The sequence below is a fragment of the Mustelus asterias genome, chromosome 16, assembly GCF_964213995.1.
Source record: "Mustelus asterias chromosome 16, sMusAst1.hap1.1, whole genome shotgun sequence".
Lineage (NCBI taxonomy): Eukaryota > Metazoa > Chordata > Chondrichthyes > Carcharhiniformes > Triakidae > Mustelus > Mustelus asterias.
In genome coordinates, this window is record NC_135816.1 from 94,464,754 (window position 1) to 94,480,772 (window position 16,019).

The 16,019-nt window shown below is 42.5% G+C and overlaps 1 protein-coding gene across 1 annotated transcript in view; it reads right to left on the reverse strand.

Moving 5' to 3' along the window:
* LOC144505304 (NACHT, LRR and PYD domains-containing protein 3-like) overlaps positions 1–16,019 on the reverse strand; it is a 177,439-nt gene that overhangs the window by 51,192 nt on the left and 110,228 nt on the right. The window lies entirely within an intron of this gene.

The following is a 16,019-nucleotide window of genomic DNA, read 5'->3' on the forward strand; positions in this document are numbered from 1 at the left end:
CAGTCCACTGCACCTTGCTGCTTTCCTATCAATGCTAGGATTTCGACAATAGCTCCATTCATATGTTTGCATGCCCTTCTGCTTTCAGAGGCTGAACAAACTGAGACACGAATCACTTCGGCTTTAAGGGGTTTGCCACCTTTCGATTTATTATTATTAGTAATTTGCACTTGTGGTCTGGCCACCATTCATTGCCCATCACGAACTGCGTTTGGGAAGATGCTGAGGAACTGTCTTCTTGAACCGCTCAAGACTATGAAGTTTTGGTATACCCACGAACAGCAAGTCTCGGTGGATCTCCGAAATGTCCACACAGCGAAGCTGGAGGAACAACGATGTATTTTCAAGTCAGGATGGTGAGTCAATGGGAAGGGAAGTGACAAGTAGTGCTGTTTTCAAATATTGCCTGCTCTGTCCTTCGAGAAAGTAGTTGTCCTGGGTTTGGAAGGTGATATCTAAGGAGCCTTGGTGAGTTTCTGCAGTGCTGTTTGTTGATAGCGCAAACAAGCGTTACTGTGCATCGACCCTGGAGGGAGGGCATTTTTGAGAAAATCAGAGGTAATTCTTCAGCTTAGCTCCACAACTCATGCAAAGTTATTTCACAAATGATGCTGCCATTAATTCTCAAGAAGAGCTCATTAAACATAATCAGATCAAAGAACAAAGAACAAAGAACAATACAGCACAGGAACAGGCCCTTCGGCCCTCCAAGCCCGCGCCGCTCCCCGGTCCAGGATTGAATCCTGAATCCAGGATCCCCGCCCAATTTTCCAGCCTATCTACATACCAATATCCTATCCACCGAGCTGTCCCCCACAGCTACGATGCTTTGTTCATTACAACCTATTAACTCACCCCCACCCCCCCATTACAGACCATGTGATCTCCAGGGAGAGGCGAAAACCCAGAGTGAAAAACCCCAGTGCCAATATGGGGAAAAAAAAATCTGGGAAATTCCTCTCCGACCCCCTGAGGCGATCGAAACGAGTCCAGGAGATCACAATGGCCCTGATCGGAAAATGCTTCCCAACCCTAGTCATTTCCACTTCCCCGAGAAACAAGGAACAATTAGCCCGCGCCGCTCCCTGGTCCAAACTAGACCACTCTTTTGTATCCCTCCATTCCCACTCCGTTCATATAGCTGTCTAGATAAGTCTTAAACGTTCCCAGTGTGTCCGCCTCCACCACCTTGCCCGGCAACACATTCCAGGCCCCCACGACCCTCTGTGTGAAATATGTCCTTCTGATATCTGTGTTAAACCTCCCCCCCTTCACCTTGAACCTATGACCCCTCGCGAACGTCACCACCGACCCGGGGAAAAGCTTCCCACCGTTCACCCTATCTATGCCTTTCATAATTTTATACACCTCTATTAAGTCTCCCCTCATCCTCCGTCTTTCCAAGGAGAACAACCCCAGTTTCCCCAATCTCTCCTCATAACCAAGCCCCTCCATACCAGGCAACATCCTGGTAAACCTCCTCTGTACTCTCTCCAAAGCCTCTACGTCCTTCTGGTAGTGTGGCGACCAGAACTGGACGCAGTGTTCCAAATGCGGCCGAACCAACGTTCTATACATCTGCAACATCAGACCCCAACTTTTATACTCTATGCCCCGTCCTATGAAGGCAAGCATGCCATATGCCTTCTTCACCACCTTCTCCACCTGTGACGTCACCTTCAAAGATCTGTGGACTTGCACACCCAGGTCCCTCTGCGTCTCTACACCCTTTATGGTTCTTCCATTTATCGTGTAGCTCCTCCTTACATTATTCCCACCAAAATGCATCACTTCGCATTTATCAGGATTGAACTCCATCTGCCATTTCCTTGCCCAAATTTCCAGCCTATCTATATCCTTCTGTAGCCTCTGACAATGTTCCTCACTATCTGCAAGTCCTGCCAGTTTTGTGTCATCCTCAAACTTACTGATCACCCCAGTTACTCCTTCTTCCAGATCATTTATATAAATCACAAACAGCAGAGGTCCCAATACAGAGCCCTGCGGTACACCACTAGTCACAGGCCTCCAGCCGGAAAAAGACCCTTCCACTACCACCCTCTGTCTTCTATGACCAAGCCAGTTCTCCACCCATCTGGCCACCTCCCCCTTTATCCCATGGGATCCAACCTTTTTCACTAGCCTACCATGAGGGATCAATACTGGGGCGGCACGGTGTAATAGTGGGTGGCACTGCTGCCTCACAGTGCCAGGGACCCGGGTTCGATTCCCGGCTTAGGTCACTGCCTGTGTGGAGTTTGCACGTTCTCCCCGTGTCTACGTGGGTTTCCTCCGGGTGCTCCGGTTTCCTCCCACATTCTGAAAGATGTGCTGGGTAGATGCATTGACCCGAACAGCTGCTGGACTCTGGCGACTAAGGGAATTCTACAGTAACTTCATTGCAGTGTTAGTGTAAGCCTTTCTTGTGACGAATAAATAAAATTTAAAACTTTTTACTGTTATTTGTCGGTTAAAAAATCATGGACAAAAGCAATTTATTGTTTATTGGTCCAAGCTGGATTGTTTTGTCACAATTAAAGTGCAATCAGAATGTGTAGAGTGATGTGTTCTATTTGTACGGACACCAGACGTAGCAACATAAAAAAACAAGCACTCGTTAAAGGACGAGATTAGAATGATCAATGGATCCCGAATTAGAGTTGATATTTCAACCCAATAGTAGTTCTTCAAAACTTAATTGTGCATGGTGATGCGCGATTAATTCACTCGGGAGGCTGGATCGTACCCGGAAAATAAAGGCTTTTATTTGTAGCAAGAATGGAGCATACGGCTTAACAATACAATCCCAGACTCAAGGGTCACTAGGCAGTGCAGTGACCTTTATACTCCTATAGGTAGGCGGAGCCAACCGGAGTGTACCACAGAACAATACCAACAGGTGGAACATCCCTACCCTAACCCCAACAGTAACAAGAGTAACAAAAGTACAAGTTCCCATAGTGATAACCATCTATGGTTCAGTACCCATAGTGGTAACCATCTATGGTTCACCACACATGGTATATGATCTTTCGTTTCTGGTTGAAAAAATATAGGGCGTGATAGGGAGAAGATAAGTCAAAACCATGTCGAGGTTGTAGTCGGTTATAGTGTATATGTGGCTGGATGCGGGTTCAAAAATCCCATGGAATACGTCGAAAATTGAGCAACTATAGTTGTTTCCAGCCGCAAAGCATTCTTCCATAATAGGCGTTAATAGCCACCAGAATTAAAATAGCAGAATATGTTAATCATCACCATTTCAAAGTTAAACTGAGTCACAGAATTGTTAAGGTACAGATGGAGACCATTGGGCCCATTTGATGTCGGCTCCAGCTCTCCCAAAGGAGCATTATGATTCAATGCCATTCCACTGCCTTTTCCCCTCAATCCTGAATACTTCTCAATATCGGGATTGATGTCCGAATCCGAGTATTTACCAGAGTGTCTGGGGAAGTTTTAACATAGATTGGCAGAGGGATTCTAAACTATGCAAGCTGACACGGGACAGAGAAACAATGACAGTGATGAATGTGAGAACAAAAAACGCAAACACGGTAGATAGGGTGATCAAGAGAGAAATGTGAATAGTGTCACAGTGCAAAGGAAAGTTGAGATGAATACAAATTGTGAAAACGAATGAATAAAGGCACTGCATCTTACTGCATGAAACATTTGGAATAAGGTCAAAGAACTGGCATAGCAAATTGAGGTCAATGATACAATCTCATCGACACTACGGAGACATGGCTTAAAGAAGATAAAAAGTGGAAACTTAATATCGAGGTACATTTGAGCATCTGGACACTCAGGAATGAATGAATGAAAAACGTGGGACAGCACTGATGGTGACAGACGAACTTAGGTCAATTATGCCAGATGAAATAAACGCGCATGACGTGGAATCAATTTTGTTGTGATGATGAACAGTAAGGGATAAAAGAATCATAATTAACCCCCAAACAGTAGCCATAATATGCTAAAGTGTATAAATCAGCAAATAATACGGGCATGAACAAATAACTGACTGATACATATCGTTGACATTAATATTCATTATGCTTGAGGCAATCACGTTAGAAAGGGTAGCGAAGGTAACGAATTGAACAAGTGCATTCAGGATAGCCGGATAGAGCAAGATTTAATGGAGCCAACAAAAGAACAGACTAGATTGGAACTTGTAATGGTTTCTGAGACAGGTTTAATATATGGCTTCAAAGTAAAGGATCATCTTGGAATTAGTGATCGTGACATGGTACTATTTAATACAAAGCTGCAATTGAGAAAATTGCGTTAGAAATAATTGTGTTCAATTTAATTAGAGAGAAATACAATGAAATGTGGTTAGAGTTAGCTAAAGAGGACTGAGTGGATAGCATGAAAGACAGTAAGCAACCAGTGGCAGATATTTTAGGAGGCAATTCGCGACTCTCTACTAAAAAATATGCCAAAGAAAGAAAGGATTGTAGGAGAGGTAGAAACGAACCATAACTGAATAAAGAAGTAGAGTATGAATTTGAAGAAAAAATACTTATGTAGGAATAGGTCAGTGATATTCCCAAAGACTGGGATGAATTCAGAATCCAGTGAAGCAGGACTGAAAAGATATTGAAGGGAGAGAACATAAATTATGAGGGCAAACTACCAAGGAAAATTTTAAAAAAACTGAACATAACGCCTTATCTCATATATCCAAAGGAACACAGGGAACACACCCCATTAGAGAATCGATCTGTGGGAGATGGCCATGGGGAAACAAATAAATGGCAGAGAGGTTAAATAGACGTTTTGCATCATTCTTTACGGTCTAAAATACTAAATTATATGGGGAGGAACTGAGTTACATAACCGTCATGATATAAGAGGCATTAGACAAACCGGTGGGGCAAAAGGCAGCTAAGTAAAGTGGGCCTCATGACTTACATCCTGAAACCCTGCAAGAAGTAATGCCAGTGATAATGGTTGCATTCGTCGTAATTTTACAAAATTCATTGAGTTTGTTTTCGACACCCCTATCAAAAATGGAGGGGGGCAAAAACTGCTAACCGGAGGTCGATTATGTGAACATCCATTTGCTTGGAAATGTCGAAATCAGTTGTTGGGGAAGTAATAGCAGAACAACTGGAAAGTCATAATCCAATCAACAAAACCAGCATGACTTCATGGAAGGGAAATCATGTCTGACGAATTTGTTCGAGGTTTTTTTTGAGAAGTTTCAAAGAGTGAGGATAGAGGGGAACAAGTAGATGTGTTGTATTTTGACTTCCAGACGCATTCAACAAGGTGCATCACAATGGTTCAGTCATATAATAAGATGCTATAATGTGGAAAGTAATACAAAAACATGGATGGAAAATTGACACATGGGGAGGAAAATATGCGCGTGATAAGTGGACCTTTTTCAGGTCGATGAACTGTAACCACTGCGGCTGCACATGCATCTGTAAATGGACTGCAATTTTTTACAATATATATTAAAGACTTGGCAAACGGAAGCAAATGTACTGAAGCCAAATTTGCGGATCATATAAAAATGAGAGGAAAGTCAAGCTGTGAGTGGTACAAACGGTTTAAAAATGGATATTCATAATATAAGTTGGCAGGTAAAAGGTTGCCAAATGAAATATAATGTGGCGAAGTTTGAAGTTGTTAATTGTAGAAGGGAGAATAAAAGAGCAGGTCATTTTTTAAATGTAGAGGAACTGCAGAAAGCTGCATCTGTGCAACACAGGGAGACTTTGGGGCATTGTGCGAGAAACACAGAAAACTAGTCATCAGGGGCAGCAAGTAATCAGGAGGGCTAATGGAATATTGACCCTTATTCCAAGGGGATTGGTGTATAAGAGTGGGAAAACCAAGGTACTGTACACGATACTGGTGAGGCTACATGGAGAGTACCGTAAAAAATTTCGTGCCACTGTTTGAATGGGCCTATGTCGCACTGAGTTGACGTTTCTCTGCACGCTAACTCTGATTGTAACATTACATCCTGCACGATCTCCTTTCCTTCTCTATGAATGGAATGCTTTCGCTGGATGGTGCGCAATAAACAATATTTTGCTCTGTATACTAATACATGTGACAATAATAAATCAAATCAAATCAAATTTAAGAAATGTACTCTTTTATTAGAGACCGTTTCAGAATTTCACAAGGATATTCCTCGGTATGGAGCAATTGCATCATGAGGAAAGAATAAAGAGTTTGGGATTGTACTGACTGGAATCCAAAGAAATGAGAAGTCATCGCATTGAAAAATATTTCATTTTTCAGGGGTTTGACGGAAAAAATGTGGAGAGAATGTTTGCATTCTTTGGAGTGTATCGGACCAAAAGGCATAGTCCTAGAAGAAAGGAGATAATTTTAAGAATGAGATGAGGAAGTATTTTTTCTCTCAAACGACTGTAAGTGTTCAGAATTCTTTGCTATGTAGAGCTGTGGGAGCAGAGTGTTTGTCCATATTTAAGGCTGAAATAGAAATATATTTGTTCAGTAAAGGAATCAAGGATTACGGAGGAAGTGCAGGAAGTTTGATTGAGGAATGTCCAATCAACAATGACATTTCTGAATGGCGGAGTAGGTTAGATAAGACGAACGGTCGACATTCGTTCCTCATTTTCTGGCATTATGGTATCGCACAAGTAATCATCTGATGCCCTCTTAAATGCTTCAACTGACCCTGCCTCCAACACATTTGCGGGCAGTGTATCCAAGAGACAAACCACTGAAAATGAGTCAATTTTCTCATCTGTTATTTGGTTCCTTTGCAAATCATTTTAAACATGCACCCTTTCGTTCTCGATCGTTTAACGAGTGGATGTTATCCCCCTCGCTATTGCGTTCGGCGCCCTCCTGATTTTGAATCTATACATCAAATCCCTTCTTATAATTCTTGGCTGAAGGGAAACAGGCCCAACTTTTGACTTCTTCATCAATATGGCCCCCTCCAAGGATTGTAACTTTGTTGTTGGTGGAGGGGCTCGTGCACTTCAGTGCACACTCGTGATATGTTGACGGGAACATTGTGTCTCTCTTGGCGTACTGGACTGAGAGAAGAGACCAGACATAAAGCGATCCAAAATAAGCTGCCATGCCGGTTCAGTTAAATAATATTTGAACCTTACCAGGGAGCTCTGGGGCCAGACCTGCGGTGTTGCATCTGTTGGGGAAGGTCTACTGTCTTGACCAGCAATGAAACCCGTCCAAGCGCTTCTGATATTGCGATCTGGAACCAGCATGTGGGTTCACCACTCGCAAAGCGAAAGCGTGGGGGTCGGGTGTGATGTCATTTGCGCGAAAGACATGCACGGGAGAGATTCAGATGGACTATAGATTGACAATGGAGATTGGCTTTAGGGACTTGGAATGTCACAGTAATGGTGGGGATTGATCCGACGCGGTGTGGATGGTGGAGAAATGCTGAAAAGGTATAGTCTGTTTCACGTGCATGCACAGCCTCGGATCTGGAACTAGACTTCGCGATCGGAAGAATCCTCTGTCTTGTGCTTGAGCTGCCACTCGTGAAAGGCCCGGAGGGGTTGTGTGGACAGTCACAAGCGCGTGGCATGATGCAGTACCGTTGGGGCTTGTCCCAGTGGATGCGAGTGTCGCCTCAATGTGACAATGAATTGTACAGAGAAAAACTTTGACTCTTGTTTGTGCATATGTGCCAAACAACTGTTCAGATTATTTTGACTTCTGAGAGAGAGTGGGTGCTGTACTCGATAGAATGCCGCCTCCTGCCTCTGTAGTCCAACCCTGAAACTTCAACGCTCGAGTGGGGAATGTTACACATGCGTGGAGGGACATCATTGCCAGAAACTGTCTCCCTGACCAGAAGCCGAGTGGGGAGTTGTTATTAGACGTCTGAGCCGAGCATTAATTGTCCATAACAAACACAATGTTCGAACAAAATGGGACTCACAAATGTACCCGGTATCAGAGCAACTTGGAAGAAGATCGATGAGTGACTTTGTGGTGGTGTAATTGGAGCAAAGGCAAATATGGACATTTTGCACCTGTGTTGACAATGGAGGATGAAATAGGGTGGTGCACTCTGATAGAATTGAACGCATCCGCATTCGCAGGTAGGTCATGTCAGTGATTTTAGCGTGAATCGCCAGGAGCTGTATTAAGAAAGGCAGGAGATTGCAGGGTGTCTTATGGCAATTTTCTAATCCAGTCTGGCCGCAGGAGAGGTGATAGAGGGCGGGAGCACATGTAGTGTGGTTTCATTATTCAAGAAGGAAAGTGTGGAGAAAACAAGGTCATTCAAAGCCATCAAGGCTAACGTCAGTGGTAGGGATGTTATAGCAAAACATTCTGATTCGATCAATTTCCAATTGGAGAGGCAAGGATTAATCAAGGATAGCCATGGCTCTGTCAATGTGGTGGTGGTGGGTAGAGGCTGAGGGCGAGAGCTGTGATCATGTTTGCCAAATTTGATCGACGTTTTCGAGGAGGTGACAAGGTATGTAGGTGAGGGCGCTGCAGTTAATATAGGCTTCATGGACTGTAGTATGCTGTTTCACCATTGGAGACTGATCAGAAAGGTAAGAAGTTGTGGGATCCAGGTCAAATTTGCAAAGTGGACCGAAATTGGATAACTGATGATGGTCGAAGTTTGCAATCTCAGTTGAAATCCTGTCTCACAGGAACTGCTGAGGGATCCCTTCCTGATTGCAGTTTCCATCAGTGATCTAGTCTTGAATGTGGAAATGTGATCAGTAACTTTGCAGAAGTCATGAGAATTTGTGGTGTTCCAAATAATGAGGAAGAAAGTCTTACATTACAGGACAATATAGACAGGATGTTCATATAGGCAGAACAGTGGCAAACATAATCTAAATTTTGAAAGTTGGAAATGACGCTTTTTGGGAAAGGGGACAAGGGAAGGGAATGCGTATTGAACGGTACAAGTCAAGAAAGGTACAAGACAACAGGACCAGAATTACGTTGGTGTGTATGCCCACAGATCGCTGACGGCAGCAGGGCAGATAGGCCAATATGTTAACAAAGCAAATAGGACACTTGCCTTCATTTTGATTTGATTTGATTTGATTTATTATTGTCACATGTATTAACATACGGTGAAAAGTATTGTTTCTTGCACGCTATACATACAAAATATACCATTCATGAAGAAGGAAACGAGAGAGTGCAGAATGTAGTGTTATAGTCATAGCTAAGGTGTAGAGAAAGATCAACTTAATCCAAGGTAAGTCCAATCAAAAGTGTGACAGCTGCACGGAAGAAGCTGTTCTTGAGTCGGTTAGTACGTGGCCTCAGACTTTTGTATCTTTTTCAGAAGGAAGAAGGTGGATGAGAAAATGCCTGGGGTGCGTGGGGTCTGTAATTATGCTGGCTGCTTTGCCGAGGCAGCGGGAAGTGTAGACAGAGTCAATGGATGGGAGGCTGGTTTGCGTGATGGATTGGGCTACATTCACGATCTTTTGTACTTCCTTGCGGTTTTGGGCAGAGCAGGAACCATGCCACACTGTGAGACAAACAGAAATAATCTTTTCTATGGTGCATCTGGAAAATTTGGTGAGAGTCATGACTGGAGGCAGAGACTATAAGAACAGGGGGCTTATGATGTAACTGCAGCAAATACTCCGAGGCCACAGCTGGAGAATTGCGTTCAATTCTGGTTGCCACACTATAGGAAGGATGTGATTGTCCTAAGTAGGTTACACAGAGGAGATTCATCATTAAACCAAGGATGTTGTCTGTGCTAGACCATTTCAACTATGAAGAAAGCGTCCTTGGACTGTTTTAGTATTCATTAGAAGAGAAGACTGAAGGGAGATTTGATTCTGTTCGACAAAATGATGGGGGAAAGAGATAGGGTCGATAGGAAGAAATATTTCACCTTAGACGGGTCAATTACCAAGGGGCACATGTATATATTAAGGTTCAGAAAATTTAGAGGGGAATTGTGTAAAACCATTATCACAGAGAGGGTGTTGGGAATCTGGAACCGACTGCTGGAAAGGTTGGTGAGACCGAACCCCTGCCGTAATTAGGAAGCATTTAGGCGCCAGGGTGTGGCGACTCGGGGAATTTTACAGTAACCTCATTGCAGTGTTAATGCAAGCATTACTTGTAACTAATAAATTAACTTTAAATGTGTGTTCATGTTGTGTATTGGTATGCAAAGAACTGGAACCTGTTTATTCATATATCTAAATTTCAGTGCATAGAAAGAAGCCACACTTCGAGGCTGACTGAAAATGTTAACTCGGTTGTCAGCTTTATTCACACTCTGAACTAATTAGCAAATATGGACCAATCATGGTATTACGTCTAATTCTGCGCATTGTGCTCTAAATTATGCAAACACAGGCCGATTGCTTAAGGTGCCAGCTCACCCCGGTCCCTGTATATTACGACTGCCCCTGGAACTGAAACTTTTTCGACTAAAATGGCCAGATGTTTTTACAATGATTCTTATACCATTCTCGAGTAAGAGTGCCAGGATTGCCCTGTCCGATAATCTAGCTCATGCTCATTATCTAGGGAAGTTTTGAGATTCATGGCACGTCCTCTCGTTTCTTTTTTCACGTCCACGTCCTTTATCAGCATCGGAATCCAACTGTCCTTTTGAGTTATGCACACAAGAGAAATATGCATGCTGTTCAGATCATCGTACCAATTAATTTTCTTTATTGCCTTCTTGCCGGACAACAGTCGTACAGCATCCTCTTTGTCAATTAACATCATTAGGTGATTCCTAATAAACATTCGGCAATTGATCCATGCCTTTGATATGGCAGATTATATCATCACTAACCAACGTTAAGCGGAATATTGACATTGATTTTCAATTTGCATTCGGATTTCAGATTATTGATTTCACTTCAATATCAAATCCCATTCTATTTAGATAATTTCCTTGAACGTCGTATTCCCCTCTTCACTTCCTCTTTCAAGTTTTCTATTTGTTCTGGACATCGCATGAATCAATCACCTCAGTGGCATGATGCGCTTCCTTTCCCTATTTGAACATGTTATCCATCTCTGATATCATTCAACAATTTATTATTTGCACTCTAGTCCTGATTCCTTCTAGAAAGATCACTTCTTTGAATTGAAACATGTCCTGCTTCAGTCAGCAATTGATAATTGTTTCAATTTCAACCAGGTTTTCGCCCCTCTCATGCTGGTTGGGTTGTTTCAGTCCCAAGCTAAATTGTTTCACCGAGATAGATTTTGACGTTCTACCATTTTTTAAGTATAAATTTTAAATGCAAAGTCTTCTCTAAAGTGAGAGTTTGATCAATAATAAGCCGTTGAATTCCTTCAGTTTGCCAAATCATCACTAATGATTTAACACATTAACTGATGTATTGCGGGAATCACTGGCTGGGCCAACATTTATTGACTATCCCTAATTGCACTTGGCAAACTGGTAGAACGCTGCCTTCATGAACTCATGAATTTTCGGCGGTTCAGAAACATCTATAGTACTGTTGGGATGTGAGTTGCAAGATTTTGAACAAGCGGCAATGATGGAACGGCAATATAGATTCAAGTCATGATGTTGGTTGGCTTCGGAGTGGACAGCCAGTTGGAGTTGCTTTCATTTACCCGCTGACCATCTTTCACCAAATTATATTGGCCTTGGGTTTAGAAGCAGCTGCCGAAGAATAATTGGTGAATATTCCACTGCATCTTGTAGATGGCACACACTGCTGTTATTGTGTGTTGGTGTGGAGGGAATTAACGTTTGTGGATGGGGTGCCAGTCAGTTGGAATGTTTTGCCCTGGATGCTGTCAAACATCTTGATTGTTGTTAGACCTCCAGTAAACTCGGCAATTCATCGGAAACGAAAAGATATTAGTTAGAATCGCTTTTATCAGAGAAGGTCATTGTCTGCCACGTATGCTGGCGCAAATATCACTTGTTTTTCCTCAGCCGAAGCCTTGCAATTGTTGAGGGCTTGATGAATTGTGGCATGTACCGTTTCAGTACTTGTGAAGGTGGAAATTGTGCAGAATATTGTGTATTCACAGGTGAATGTCCCCAGCTATGACCGTTCCATGGAATTACATCTTTTGATGAAATAGTTAATGATGGTTGTTTGGAAAACGTTTTCCTGGTGAACTCTTGCAATAATATCCTGTGAATGCAATGTACGACTTCCAGCAAGCACAACCATCTTCTATTTTGGCTAGTTATGACAAATCAATGGAGGGTATTCCCACTGATTCCCGTCGATTTCAGTTTTAATATGAATCCACTTTCCCAGCTAATTCTGCTTTATGACAAATGCACTCAATCTCACATCACATCTGAAATTAATCTGATGATCAGATGATGTTGGCAACAAGGCTGCAATAAGTTAAAGAGGTGAGTGACTCTTTCAAAAAGCAAACGGGGTTTCAGTGCTTCAGCTATTGCTACACAATTGTCCCTTGATTGCAGAGTGGATGACGCTTTCTACCTCGTTTGTGATGATCAATAGTAAACTGCTAGGGCGTTAACAAACTGATCCAACAACCTCTTTTTTGTGCACAGGGCAAACCTGTGCAGTTGTCCGTCTTGCCGGCAAAATACCAGTAAATACTGAACTAACTTTCTCCAAGATTAATCGAGATTATACTGGTCAGGTAAACTCCTACCCATATTTACCTTTTGTTCCAATATTATACCAATCGTCGCTGGCAAGTCAGCGACTGTAAATCTCACCATTATTTGAATCTCGTGCAATATCTTGTGTCACCTGCAAATTTGCTACTCTACTACTCTTTCTTTTGGTAGACATATTGAATAAACACATCAACGTTATCTTTCCCATTACACTTCACAAGTCTAAATTGATCAGAGACGCGTTGATGTATCTGGAACGCCATGAAACTATTAATGCAAAGGGATCAAATCCCAATATGACCCCTAGTCTAACTTAGATTTATATAAATATCAATAATGTTAGTCATGAAACAATCCTATTTGGCACTCATCCAGTGCACTGATGCCCTTCAGTGAATGGAACCTGCTGCATTACTTGCTCTGTCCCACACATTAATCTAGACAAATAGCTTTGTTGATCACTTTAACATCCACTTGAAATGGGCGAGCGCACTACTCCGTGGCAACTGCTCTAATGTCTAAATGGAACGAAATATCCTGGACCATAGCGTTCTGGGAACGCCAAGAACAAATCCTGCACTAATAACTCTGCAAGGTCCGTCCTCCGTTGTCCAAAGTTGGTTTTGTCAAACAGACCATTCAGGATGCATTGTGACAGACTCTTACGAAGTTGTATCTTTTGCAGAAAATGTCCCACTCAAAGCCATCAACAAGACATGCCGTGACTCTCTCAGAATGAATGTCCACGAGGTGTGGAACCAGAGCAATGTGTAGTTGAAAAACAATTGGTGTGATTACCCTCCATTCGACCAAGGTCTCTTCGATTTCTCATGGCATCAGGTTAAGACCGGGGAAGTAATAATTCATTTTTGTCATCACTTACCCATTTGGATAAATAATTGCTACTGCTCCACGTTTAAATTTGTGAGTGGAGGTGGCACAGGAAATCAAGTTCCATCACTCAAAATTGCTCGGTTGTGTCGACGGAGCTGACTTATACAAAGAAAGGTGTTTTCTATGAAACTGAGAGCTCGTGTGGAGACCAAAATGTCGCAATATAACATATATGCCGGTGTACTCGGGAATCGACCTGCTGCATTTGTATCCATCCATGACAGCATTTATTGGAGTTATCTGAGCACAATTCCTATGGCAACTAAGTTTTATTTATTAATTTCTATTTCTAAGGGCATTTAATAGTCAAGCACACATAGACCATACCCGGTGACAGCAGCATATTTCCTTCCCTAAAAGGCATTGGTGATGGATTATTACAGCATTGGACTTTTAATTCCAGCTTATCTTGTTTTAAGATTCAAATTTCACCTCTGCTCTTTTCTGGTGAGATTTGACCCAAGTCCCCAGAACATTGCCTGAGTCGTGAGAAATTATCATTACACTACTGCCTCCACGGTATGAGGCAATGGTCTTTTATTGAGCATTCCATCCTTCACTTATATGCTACCGTCACTGTGCTAAACAGGTTAGAACTCACAACTGGCCACAAATAAGATGCTGTTGTTCATCAGAACGAACATGTTTTAAATAATAATCACCATGTCCAGCTTTGCATAATTCCAACCTTTTACCTTCCGTGACGATCATCAAGCCTCAATAGATTGAAATTGCTGTACAAGATGGCAGGCACAAGAGCAGATATGAAAATTAGACATTTGGCTTCGACAAAAACACCATTAGACCATAATATATAGGAGCAGAATTAGGCCACTCAGCCGATCGAGTCAGCTCCGTATTTCAATCATGGCTGATAGTTTTATCATCTCCATTCTCCTGCCTTTTCCCCTTAGCCCCGAACTCCTTACTAATCGATAAACTACTTATCTCTGTCTTAAAAACATTCAATGATCTGACCTCCACAGCCTTCTGCAGCAAAGTCTTATACAGATTCAGCACCATCTGGCTGAACAAATTCCTCCTCATCTCTGTTTTAAAGGATTGTCTCTTTAGCCTGAGGTTGTGCCCTTTGGTTCTAGTTTGCCCTACTAGTGGAAACATCCACTCCACGGTCACTCTATCCAGGTATCACAGTATGCTCTAAGTTTCAAGAAGATCCCCCTCAACCTCTAATGAGTACAGACCCAGAGTCCTCAACCATTCGTCTTATGACACGCTCTTCATTCCAGGGATCATGCTTGTCAACTTCCTCTGGCCCCTTTCCAAGGTCAGCACATCTTCATTCTTACGGGACCCAAAACGGCTCACAATACTCCAAATGGGCCTTAAACAGCCTCAGAATTATACCCCTTCTCTTGTATTCTAGCCCTCTCGACATGAATGCTAACAGTGCATTAGCCTTCCTAACTGCCAACTGAATCTGCACGTTAATCTTAAGAGAATCTTGAACAAGGACTCCCAAGTTCCTTCGTGCTTCTGATTTCCTAATCAATTCCCCATTTAGATGATAGTCTGTGCCTGCATTTCTCCTTCCAAAGTGCATAACCCTGACACGTTTCCACATTGTATTCCATTTGCCACTTCTTTGCCCACTCTCCTGACCTGTCCAAGTCCTTCTGCAGCCGACCACACCCCTGCTTCCTCAATACTATCTGTCCCTCTACATATCTTTGTATCATCTGAAAACTTCGCAACAGTGCCTTCACTCTTTCTTCCAAATCGTTAATGTATATTGTGAAACGTTGTCGTCCCAGCAACGACATCTGAGGCACACCACTAGTCAGCAGCTGCCATCCTGAAAAGACCCCTTTATCCCCACTCTGCATTCTGCCAGTCGACCAATCCTCTACGCATGCCAAGATCTTACCCTTCACACAATGGGCTCTTAACTTGCTCAACAGTCTTCTATGCGGCACCTTCTCAAGGGCCTTCTGGAAATCTAAATCAATGACGTCCAGTATTTCTCCTTTATCTAGCTTCCTTGTTACGTCCTCAAAGAATCAGAATGCATGCATGCCAAGCCATTAAGACAGCATGAGAATCAGAATTAAGCAATCCAACAATCACAATTTCAGGCTGAAGCTCTTCAATTCTATCACATATATTCATTACTGACGATGAACAAGTAAACAGGAAAGGGAGATCGACAAACATCCTCTACAACATTGATGGGAGACCGTCAATTTGTCATAAAAGGCAAACCTGGATTATTTGCAACCATTCAGGCATAAATCAGAGTTAAATTACTTGTCCGAATCTCTTTAGGGTTTCACTATCACAGATATCAGCCTTAAACCAATTCTATTAACTACACCAATACAAGGCTGAAGGCATCAAAAGCTCCAAACTATGTGGCTTTGGCAACATATCTGCAATGTTGTGAAGACCTGTAATCTAAAACTAGTTGTCTCCATAGCCAAGCTGCTCCAAAACAGCTGCGGTGCTCGCATTTATACAACAGGTTTTAAATGTCGTAGCCTACACAACGGACACATCCAATTCAGCCGACGAG